The sequence below is a fragment of the Ixodes scapularis genome, unplaced genomic scaffold (assembly GCF_016920785.2).
Source record: "Ixodes scapularis isolate PalLabHiFi unplaced genomic scaffold, ASM1692078v2 PGA_scaffold6__148_contigs__length_123643588, whole genome shotgun sequence".
In the NCBI taxonomy this organism is placed as follows: domain Eukaryota; kingdom Metazoa; phylum Arthropoda; class Arachnida; order Ixodida; family Ixodidae; genus Ixodes; species Ixodes scapularis.
The window spans coordinates 91996944-92008106 of record NW_024609881.1 but is presented as its reverse complement, the minus strand read 5'-3'; positions in this window follow the sequence as shown (position 1 = coordinate 92008106).

Genomic DNA, 11163 nt, shown 5'->3' with positions numbered 1-11163 from the left:
AAATACCCAAAAACTGATATGCGACATATAAGAACTGATATGCAACATATGCCAACTGATATGAAATATCCAAAAACTGATATGCGATATAAGAACTGATATGAAATACCCAAAAACTGATATGCGACATAAAAGAACTGATATGCACCATTTGCCAACTTATATGAATGTGTCCAATAAACATATAAGAAATAAATTCATATAAGTTTTTTTCAGTATACGACGTGCCGCGCCATAAAGCAAACACGTGACTTGGAACCGCAGTGGAGCGGCTTGATTTACTGGCTTTCAAATAATTACGGCAGGAGCGTTTACTTTTTATTAAGAGATTCGTCCCCTGAGCCGTTCTAAATACTCTCAGAGGTACGATCATTACTGAAAAAGATCTAACACGCTGAAAATATTATTTATTGCGTAGGTGGTCACCGAAAAACTCCGTACTTACAAAACGACCTGTATAAAAGGTGGAAACGCAGAGCTCCGAAGTAGTTATTGGGTGTGCTGTTGTATTCATGTTTGTTGTGCCGTGTATGTGTATGCACTCAATGTATATGTTCAACTGATGCTAGTGGTATGCGTAATGTATCTACATGGTGGCGTGAGTAAATAAATATATTTTTTCAGCACATGAATTGGGCGGTACCTAGCGCCACCTAGCCTCGTGTAACTGATATGCGGCATAGGAAACTGATATGAAATAATAAGTTCTGATTTGAAAAAGGTGTCCAATAAACATATCAGAAAAAAATTCATATAATTTTTTTCAGTAGGGCAACCACATTTCTTTTTTTTTTGTATTACCGTCTGCATTTTTGTCGCACCCGACGACGAAGTATTTTTAGCGTGTTAATGGCAATATGAACTTCTTCTGGATCGACAGGGTAAAGAAAAAAGTCGTGTCATTACGAGCTCAGTTCGGTGTGCCAGTGGATAGATTTGTGAATAAAAGGTACTGTACGTTTGAAGTGATAGTTGAAAAGTAGTCGTTGAGCGTGTTAGCAATTTCTTGTTTGTCCATAATCATGCCTCAATCGGTGCTTAAGGCTGATACAGTTTGTTCGGTAGCACTCTTGTTTAGTGCAGAGTTAATTATCTTCCAGGTTTATTTGTGATTTCTACCGGCGCTACAAAGTTCACTACACAAAAATACTGCTGTGTAGTTACGTTAAATACTTTCTTTAAACAAACATTACACAATTTGTATTTAAATTGGAGGCTTAGATTGAATGGATTGCGTTTTAGTTTTTTATACATATGATTTTTGTGTTTGATATATCGCTGTAGTCCCTTTGTTAACCAAGGGCTTTTTCTGACTGATCTGCGAGATAGGATTTTGGTTTTCGTACCCATTTGAATAGAAGATTTTAGTGTTGCTAAAAAGTTGTCTAGTTTTAGGTTTGCCGTGGGCGCTTGGTATACGTTCTCTCATGACTTCATGCTTAATGTATTTATTATTACGTGGTAATCGCATATTTGAGCAGTTTGTGTTATCGGCAGTAACGCTTTATGTGTATCAGAAACAGCGAAATAGAGCGTTTGGTCGGTTATGTCACTTGCAATAGTGCCAATTGTGAAGTTTGTTGAATGATAAGGCGGAATTATGTGATCCAAAGTGCTGTGTTTTGTGGCACTAAAGCGGGTAGCTGTCGCTAAGTATTGTCGTAGTCCGTAGACGGCTACTGTATCTAGGTATCTGTAAGCTATCGATGAATCAGCAGAAGTGTCAATGATTATGTCACCCATATGATAACATTCGAATTATTTTGAGAAATGTTTTGAGGGTTTCATTTAAGCTGCATAAGGAGTGCTCTACTGCATTATTTGGTGAACTGTAAATGACGCCAATGAGTGAATCTATTGTTTTATCGGGGACTACCCTAGGTGATATTGAATTTGGCACAATTTCTATAAATAGTGACTTCGCAAAGGTTATATGATATATGAATGTCATCTCGAAGTCTGAAAGTAAGTGTATTTTTAATGTCAAGAGCAACTCTCCCGTGCAATTTAGATGGAAGCGTTATTTCTTATGGTTGGCGACGAACAAATGTTGCCTGATAGCCAGAAATATTGAAGTTGTTATCCGTGTTATTGCTGAGCCATGTTTCAGAGAGAGCGATAAAGTTAAAATCATGTTTTAGGGTAGATAATAAGCAAATACGACCCTCATAATGACTACGTAAGCTTCTGATGTTCAGATGAAGTGCCGAAAACTCTTATGAACTTGATGTCTTTGTGTAAATAGATCTGGTTCAAGCAAGGATACGTTCATAAGGAGAAGAAAAAAAGAAAAACAAAGAGTGACAATAGAAAGATTTAGCACCGACAACTGGTTGATCTCCTCGCTGAATACAATGACTGTTTTGCCGCGTCGTCGAAAGCTCGCCAAACACCAGTAGCGAAGCATCGCACTTTTACTGACGGCGACGCGCACCCAGCCCACCAGTCATCGTACAGTGTCTATTTGAAAGAGAGGGGACTCATCCAAAAACAGGTTCATGAAATGATCGATGATAGCATGAGTCAGCCGTCAAGCAGTCCATGGACTTCACCTGTGGTGCTCGTAAAGAAGAAGGACGGAACCCCGAGATTCTGTGTAGACTATCGTCGACTCAATGCTGTGAGAAAGAAAGACATCTATCCTCTCCCCCACATCGACGATATTCTAGGCTGTCTGCGCCGCTCCCGGTACGTTTCGTCGATGGACTTAATAAGTGTCTACTAGCAGATCGAGGATGACGAACGGGACTGGGAGAAAACTGTTTCGTTGCGCCCGACGGACTCTACGAATTTAAAGTGATGCCCTTCGAAGTATGCACACCGCCGGCGATCTCGCAGCGTGTCATGTACACCGTACTAGCACGCTTAAAATGTCAGAGCCGTCTCGTCTACCTTGACAACGTTGTGGTGTTCGCCAGTAACTTCAACCAGCACTTACGACGACCCCGTGCCGTACTTAAAGCCATCAAGCCCATTGAACTAACTCTCAAGCTATCGAAATGTCGGTTCGCTTATGGTGGGCTCAAGTTCCTAGACAGTCAAGGCGTTCGTCCTGACCCCGAAAAGACACACACCGCAGCCACATTTTCGCCGCCGACGGACAAAAAGGCCGTAAGAATATTCCTAGACCTCTGTGCCTGATACAGGCACTTCGTTCGCGACGTTACTATGCGTCCTGCGCAACTGACATACCTTACAAAGACGCCATAACGTTTCAGTGGATAAAAGAGCACCAGCGATTGTTTGACAAGAAACGAAGACTTCAAACACCCAGCTTGCTTGGCCATTTCGACAATCATGCACAAACAAAATTCACGTGGACGCAAATAACACGGAGCTTGGCGCGCAACTGGTTCAAATACAAAAGGGAGCAGGGCGGGTAATCGCCTATGCAACACGGACACTCTCCAAGGCGGAGCGTTATTACTCTACGACAGAGCAACAGTGCCTTGCCGTCATCTGGGCCACCACCAAGTTTCGCTTGTTCGCGTACGGAAGTCCGTTCAGAGTTGTTACGGACAACCACTCGCTCTGCTTCCTCGCGAATCTGAAGGACACCTCAGGACGCCTGGCCCGGTGGAGTCTGCGACTGCAGGAGTTTGACATGACCGTGGTCTACAAGTCGGGCCGGAAGCACAATGATGCTGATTGTCTACCAAAAGCCCCCGTCGAGGCCAGTCCTGCTTGCATTGAAAATGACGACGACGAGTGCTTCGTCAGCGCAATAGATGTCCGAGACATAGAAGCACTCCCAAAGGGATGATCCCGAACTGCGAGGACCCATCGAGCATCTACAGGTAGGAGGAAGTGCGGTCCCCCTCGTATTCATGCGAACACTGCCAACCTTCTCAATCCGACGAGATGTGCTGCACAAAAAAAACTTCAGCAACGACAACATTGCGTTGCTGTTGGTGATCCCTTCCAGTCTTGAAAAAGATTTAAATAAAAGCCTGCCGCAATAATCCAACGGTGGGGCTACAGCAGGATAAATACCAGGAAATGCGGGAAGTACTACTGGCCCAGCTTGCGAATACAGTCCATCACCACCCTCGATCTCGGAACGAGTGTCAAGGACGAAAGAAACCACCGACGAGACCGGCAAAACTTCGTCACCTGCCCCATTTCAGTAAATCGGAATGGATTTACTTGGACCGTTCCAACCATCTACGAAAGATAACCGATGGATATTCGTCGCGACCGATTATCTCACACAATACGCCGAGACGAAAGCCCTTCCATCAGGCACGGTTATTGAAGTTGCCAAGTTTTTAATCCAGTCCATCGTCCTCCGGCACGGCGCCCCCGGAGTTCACATTACCGACCGTGGATCATCGTTTATGGCCGCATGACGCAAGAGATTCTTCGACTCAGTAGCACCAGCCACCGTCAAACCACTGCATACAAATGGACAAACAGAACAGCTAAACAAAATTATCGCCGACATGATTTGTATGTATGTCGACGTAGAGCCCAAGACGTGGGACGAGGTGTTGCCGTACGTCGCGTTTGCCTACAACATGGTGGTAATAGACCACAGAGGTAACATTGTTTCGGCTCGTGCGTGGCGGAAAAGTAAGCCCTGCTCGACAAGATGCTGCCACACGAACCAGCTGACGATGGTAGCCGCGACGCCCAGGTGGTTGCTCAACTAGCTGAAGAAGTTATCCAGCTCGCCCGAATCCGGATTCAAGATTAACAACGTATCGGCGCTACCCAGTACAACCTTCGTCGGATCGACGTTCTCTTGAAGCCCGCGGACCGCGTGTGGGTCCGGACCCCGATACGACAACGCGGTTTAAGAGAGAAACCATTTAGCTGCTATTTCAAGCCTTACAAGGTACTTCGTCGACTCGAGAATTATGAACTACGATGCGATTCCCGACGGACCAAGAACAATATCACGCCGCCCATTGCGACCTGATGTCGTCCACGTCGTACAACTTAAGCCGTACTACGCACTATAACACCGTGAACTGTGACCCCTCGCTACGCTTGAAAAAACTGTGCCTTACCGGCCTCCGTATTTTCCCATTATTTGGTTTGTTTTGCTTTATTTTATCTTCCTGCACGATACATCTTTCTTTCTTTCTTTATTAAATGACAAAAAAAAAAAGGAATTGGAGATGTTGGCTGCCGTGGAGGCATGGCCGGCTACTCCACATTCAGTTACTTGGCAAGAAAAAAAAATTAGAACACCCCACATGACCCCGTATACATTCTCCCCCCTCCCCCTCTCCCCCCCCCCACACACACACAAGTGTTTTCCGCGAACAAAAAACAGTCAATTATTTGGTTAAATTGAGTCCACTTGAAATGTCACACGATCATTCAAACAAGTTCGGGTTTTTACATGTCACATTCCTTATCCCACCAGAATTTTCAATGGGCATGGAAAGTTATTCAATATCTATCACTTGAACAGATATACATATGTATTGCATTATATAATGCATCCAACATTAGTAACTATTTACAATATCAGTCTCTTCCAGGAATTGTCTGATTTCCGAAAATGCCGGTTTCTCTGATCTATGGTTAGGCCACGGTCCTAGTACTTTGTTGAGAGAAAATGGTCGGTTGTCAATGATGTCCAGTCGTACTTTCAGTCGTGATCGATTCTGGTCGAACCGAGGGCAATCCATGAAAAGATGTTCTATTGTTTCTGTCGTGTGCCCACAATCACAGCTAGGGTCATTTATTCGATTAAGTTTATACAAAAATTCATTCGTGTATGCTACTCCCAAACCTAAGCGGTGTATTAACGTTTTGATCTTTCTTGGAAAGCCATTTTGAACTGGAAAAAGAATATTTGGGTCTACTTGATACAATATAGAGTTTCTACCTCGATCATTAAACCATATATCCCATGATATCTCTTTGGAGTGATTCTCTATTATAGATTTTATGTCGGTACTTGCATAAGGTATCATTTGGACCCTGTCTCAAGTGTGTGCGTTTGTAGCAAGCTTGTCCGCCTCCATATTTCCTTGGATGGCGCTATGGCCTGGAATCCATTGTAACTTTATTGTTTGTCCAGAATTTAGGCAGTCATTGATAGCGTCTATATTTCTATAAACGAGTGATGAGTTTGGGCTTTGAGGGTTCATTGCATTGATAGTTTTAAGTGCTGCCTGTGAATCTGTACATATGAGCCATTTGTTTGAACCGCTTGTCTCTCTTATATGCTCTACTGAAGAGAGGATAGCGTGTAGCTCTGCCGTTGTTGATGATGCTCTGTGGGAGAGTCGGTATGAGTTTTGAACTTGAAGTGTTGGTATGATATATGCCGCTGTTGATTCGTTTTCCTTTGTGGATCCATCGGTGTATACAAGTATATGATCAGGATATGCTTCCTCTATATATGTAAGGGCGCTTTGAGCAATGACCAATGCGGTCGTTGTTGCTTTTGATTTGAAGTCTGGTAGATCTATTTTGATTTCTGGCGTCTGGTATATCCAGGGTGGTTTGTTAGGTTGTTGCACCCACACCGTGTAGTCGGGTAGATGAAAAGTTGATGTTGCAAGCGCATATCTAGTGCAGGATTCGCTTCGAGTCAATAATGCGTCAGCAAGTGGGTGGTTACAGTGCTGCGTCAATACTCGTAGGAAATTACGCAGCAGTTCCCGTTCACGTAATGATGATACTGGTAATTGCTTGGCCTCTGCCAATACAAGGGTTCCCGACGTCGGACGCGGTACGCCGAGACAAACTCGCAAACTTCGAGCCAGCATGAAATGTGATCTATTCTCTTGTGTAGCTGATAAACCAGATAGTGCTGGGATTGAGTAAGCAATTGTTTATCTTACCAGAGCTGAGTGTAAAATTAACTGGGACTCTGTTGAGCCTCCCCAGTTTTGCCCAGCAAAATGGCGAATGATGTTTATTGTTCTTTTTATTTTGTCGACCAACATGTCCACATGTTTGACCTATGTAAGACATTGATCCATGATTACACCAAGGAATCGGTGGCATTTTACACGCTCAAGTGTCTGCCCCTTCACTGAGACTTGAAGTCTTTTAAGGTGTTTCTTGGTGAAAGGGAGCACCACTGATTTGGTAGGGGCTATGTCCATTCCTCGTTCATTTAAGTATTGCTCAATGATGTTGAGTCCAGTTTGGAGTTGTCTTCGCAATGTTTCGACACAACTATCTGAAATCCGTATACAAATATCATCTGCATATATTGTGACGTTAATCGGTGATGGAAGACGACTTGGTAGTTCAGCCATGACTGTATTAAACAATGTTGGACTGAGAACACTTCCCTGCGGAACACCGTGTTTGAGAACGTGTCGTCTGGTCTCTCCATTTGTTGTCTGCATAAATATAGTCCTACTTGCAATGAAGTTTTGAATCCATCGTAAAATACGGCCTCTAACTCCGAGCTTCAGAAGGCTGTATAAAACGTGTACGTGATTAACAGTGTCGTATGCTCGCTTGATATCTAAAGATATGGCAACTGTAATTTTTCCAAGCTTACGTTCGTGTTCCACCGAAGTGACTAAGTCTAGAATGCAGTCCATTGTGCAGCGTTTTGAACGAAACCCGGCTAATGAATCCGGAAGGCTTTTGGTAGTTTCAAGCCACTATTGTAAGCGTTGATTAATTATTTTTTCAAACAGTTTACCAACGCAGCTAGTGAGGCTGACTGGCCGGAACGAAGTTAGTTCCATTGGGGTCTTTCCTGGTTTCAGAAGAGCCGTGACTTTGGCTGTCTTCCACTGTTCAGGCACAGCTTCGCCATTCCAGATAAAGTTAAACATTTTGAGAAGGTTGCTAGTTGCAGTCGGACCGAGATTCGCCAGTATTTCCCATGTTATCAAGTCGGGACCGGGTGACTTCCGTTTACGAGTTGATTGTAGGGCGCATTGCATTTCTCGAAGCAGTAAAGGGCGATCCATTTGTGTATCGGAGCCATGTAAATAGCAGTCAATGGCGTTTTGGGCTATTACGCACGATGCACGGTACCTTAAAGTCTGAGCTGCATTGCTAGGGTTTACCAGTAATTCACAAAATTGCTCTGCGAGTACCAATTCTGATACTCCTCTTAATAACGCCATTGCGCGAAGAGGATATCTTTGTATTACTGGTGAACGGAGTGTTTTGACTATGTTCTATTGCCTTGTGAGATCTCTCACAGCTGCCATCTTGGCACAGAGTTGTCGCCATCGATGCCTGGATAGCTGTTTCAGCTTGCGGCGGATAAGGCCGTGGACGTGCTGAGCTTTTCTATATTTCTCTATCCTCCCCGACCTTCGATATTTTCTTTCTGCTCTACGACGTATCGCCCTAAGTTTTTCATATGATGCATCTATTCCCGCATACCCTTCGGGGGCAGATATTGATCGAGTTACACGATCAAAATTTGCCTTCACAATCGAGGTAAACTCTTCTAACGTATCCATATTTTTGCAGTGCATTGTATTCAGTCGCCGGAAGCTACGCCAATTTGTCATATTGATCTTCCTTTGTTTCCGGTTTCAAGACTTTGCTTTTGAATACTGTATAAGAATGGGAAGGTAGTCACTCCCGTGCGTTTCAACGTCTATGTGCCAAACCATATCAGAAAAAGTATCTTGTGAGCAAATTGTTAGGTCCAGAACGCTTGAATAACTGCATACTCGAATGAAGGTTTGTGAGCCATCGTTTAACACACATAGATTATTTTTCTCAATTATGTATTCTATTATTTTACCACGCTTGTCACGTTGCATACCTCCCCACAGTGTATTATGTGCGTTAAAATCGCCACACATAACGAACGGACTGTTAACAGCATCTAAGATGGACGTGATATCTTTTTCGGTAATAGCTATGGCTGGTTCAATATAAATGCTAATTACGCCCAATACATTCTCTCCAAACCTGACTTTGCATGCAACATATTCTGGTCCATCAGATGAAGATGTGCATAAAAAAAAGTCGAATCGTATTGTTTGTTCACACAAATCAGGGCTTGACTAGGACCACGTTGACGTTTTGAAAAGTATGAGACATATCCAGCTAGTCTGAATTGGTCATCCGTGTGTCGTTCAGATATTGTAGTAACAGGGAAATTAAATTCGGCGACGAGCTTACGGAAGTCACCCATTTTTGTGCGAAGAGAATTGGCGTTCCACTGAAATATTGTTGTTCGGCGATATTCTTCATTCATCTATATCGACCTATTCGAAGCCAGTAAGAGAGGCTCCATAGCTAGAAGTGTTTTTACCTCGGAGATGTTCAGTGCGTCGGGAAGTGATTTGATGATTGCCTTCACTGCCAGAAAAACCAGTTGGAGAAGCAATTGCTGATCGATCCCTTGATATGGTGGGGTGGCCGATGTGCCTGCACCGCTGATGTCTGTCACAAGTGGTCGACGTTTTTGCATGGGAAGTTGAGGGTCTTGAATCTCTGCCGGCGACAGCTGCAGTAGGCACCGGTGACCCTGACGGTTGAGATGTTCTCTGTGAAAGTGGTGCATAGGTCTTTGGATCACACTGAGCTGAATCACTTGTGGTATTTGCCTGTTTCTTCGACGATCGTTGCAAAACGCGTGAGTACGTCCGGTCTTTCTTAGGCGCTGATGTTTCTTTTTGACTTGGTGTTTCAGGCTGGTGTACAGTCTCTGGATTCGAAGGTGGCGATCTACGACCGGGGGCGCGACCGTTCAGTATTTCCTGTTTCCTCAGCGCGGTGGCAGCTTTCTTGCTGGAGCATCCGGCATATGTTGCTGCATGAGAGCATCTACAGTTTGCGCAGTTAGGTTCAGAGCGATAGTTGCAGTCCGTGTGGTGGTGTGGACCGGCACAGATCTTGCAACGTCTTGCACTCCGGCAGTTTTGTGCGATGTGTCCAAACCGTTGGCATTGGTAGCATTGAATTGGGGCGCCAAAGTATTCCTCCACAGGGTGGCTCGTGAAACCTAAGTACACACGATTTGGCATCAGACGGTCTTGTATAAAACGAAGAATCACGCTGTCCTTAGGGTGAGGCGTTGAGTTACCGTCCACTTGTCTTCTGTATGCGACCTGCCTTTGGACGTACGCAACGCCTGCATCATGTAAATACTCCAGAAGATCGTTGTCTGTGTACTGTAGTGGAACTCCTTTAATTTTCCAAATGTTCTCTGAGTATGACTTCGGGGTGGATGGTTTTACTTCGAATCCCATGAGAGAAGTTGTCGCTAGCAATTTATTAGCTGCAGGTAGTGAAGCGACACTCACTGCGAGACTACCATCTTTAGTGATTTTGTGGGACAGAATTTTTTCTTGTGCGATTCCAAGCACCTCATTAGCCAGTGAGTTCGGGTTTACTTTCCAGAACGAGAACTCCTTGGAGGTCGTATGAAATATAATTGGTATTCCTGTCGACCTGTTTTTCTTGTAAGTCACCTGCATGAATCCGGTGTCGTCATCTTCAATCATGTCTTCATTCAGCTCGTACGTGGAAGTAGCACCTTCAGATGAAGGGTCGCTCGTTGATGTCTTCATGTATTTGTCTGATATATTTACCCGTGGTCTTTTGGTTGGAATGTCTTGAGCCTCGGCGTTGTCTGCAGTGTCTGTTGCTTGTCTGCTTTCAATTAAGGTTCCAGGTCCTTGTAAAGAGGTAGATTCGCCTTGTTCTTCCGGGAGGAGTTGAAAACGGTTGGCAGTTGGTACCTCGTTGGTCGGTGGGCCGACATCTTGCGCTGTCAGCCCGCCGCCCGCCGAGGTGCACTTCTTGCAGCTCAGATTTGCGGGTGGGGGTACGGCGAAGTACACCAGAAGGTATCGTTTGCAACGATGCAATGCTGTGTTTTGTTAATGTTGTCTATTTCACGAAAATCGAGGAGTAACAAAACCACGAACGTACGGTTCAGCAGCTTCGTCGTCTTCCCTCGCACGATACATCGAGACGATGCTCTTCTTAAAGGAGGTTATAATGCCACGCGCGTCTCCCAGCAGGCGCGCCCGCGACCAAGTTAGTGGTTGACTTCCAGGCTGCGATGTTTTCTATGTCAGTTTGCTTACAGATAATTCGGATGTAGGCAATTTCTTGATGTCAACAAACCATCCCCCAAATCGTTTAAACAAAATGCTTCATTAGCTCATTCAGCCAAAATGAGCTATCTGGAAAATGTAATTTTTAACAACACACACTTCAGAGTGTGACACAAGGCCAACGAGTTCAGAACTCCTC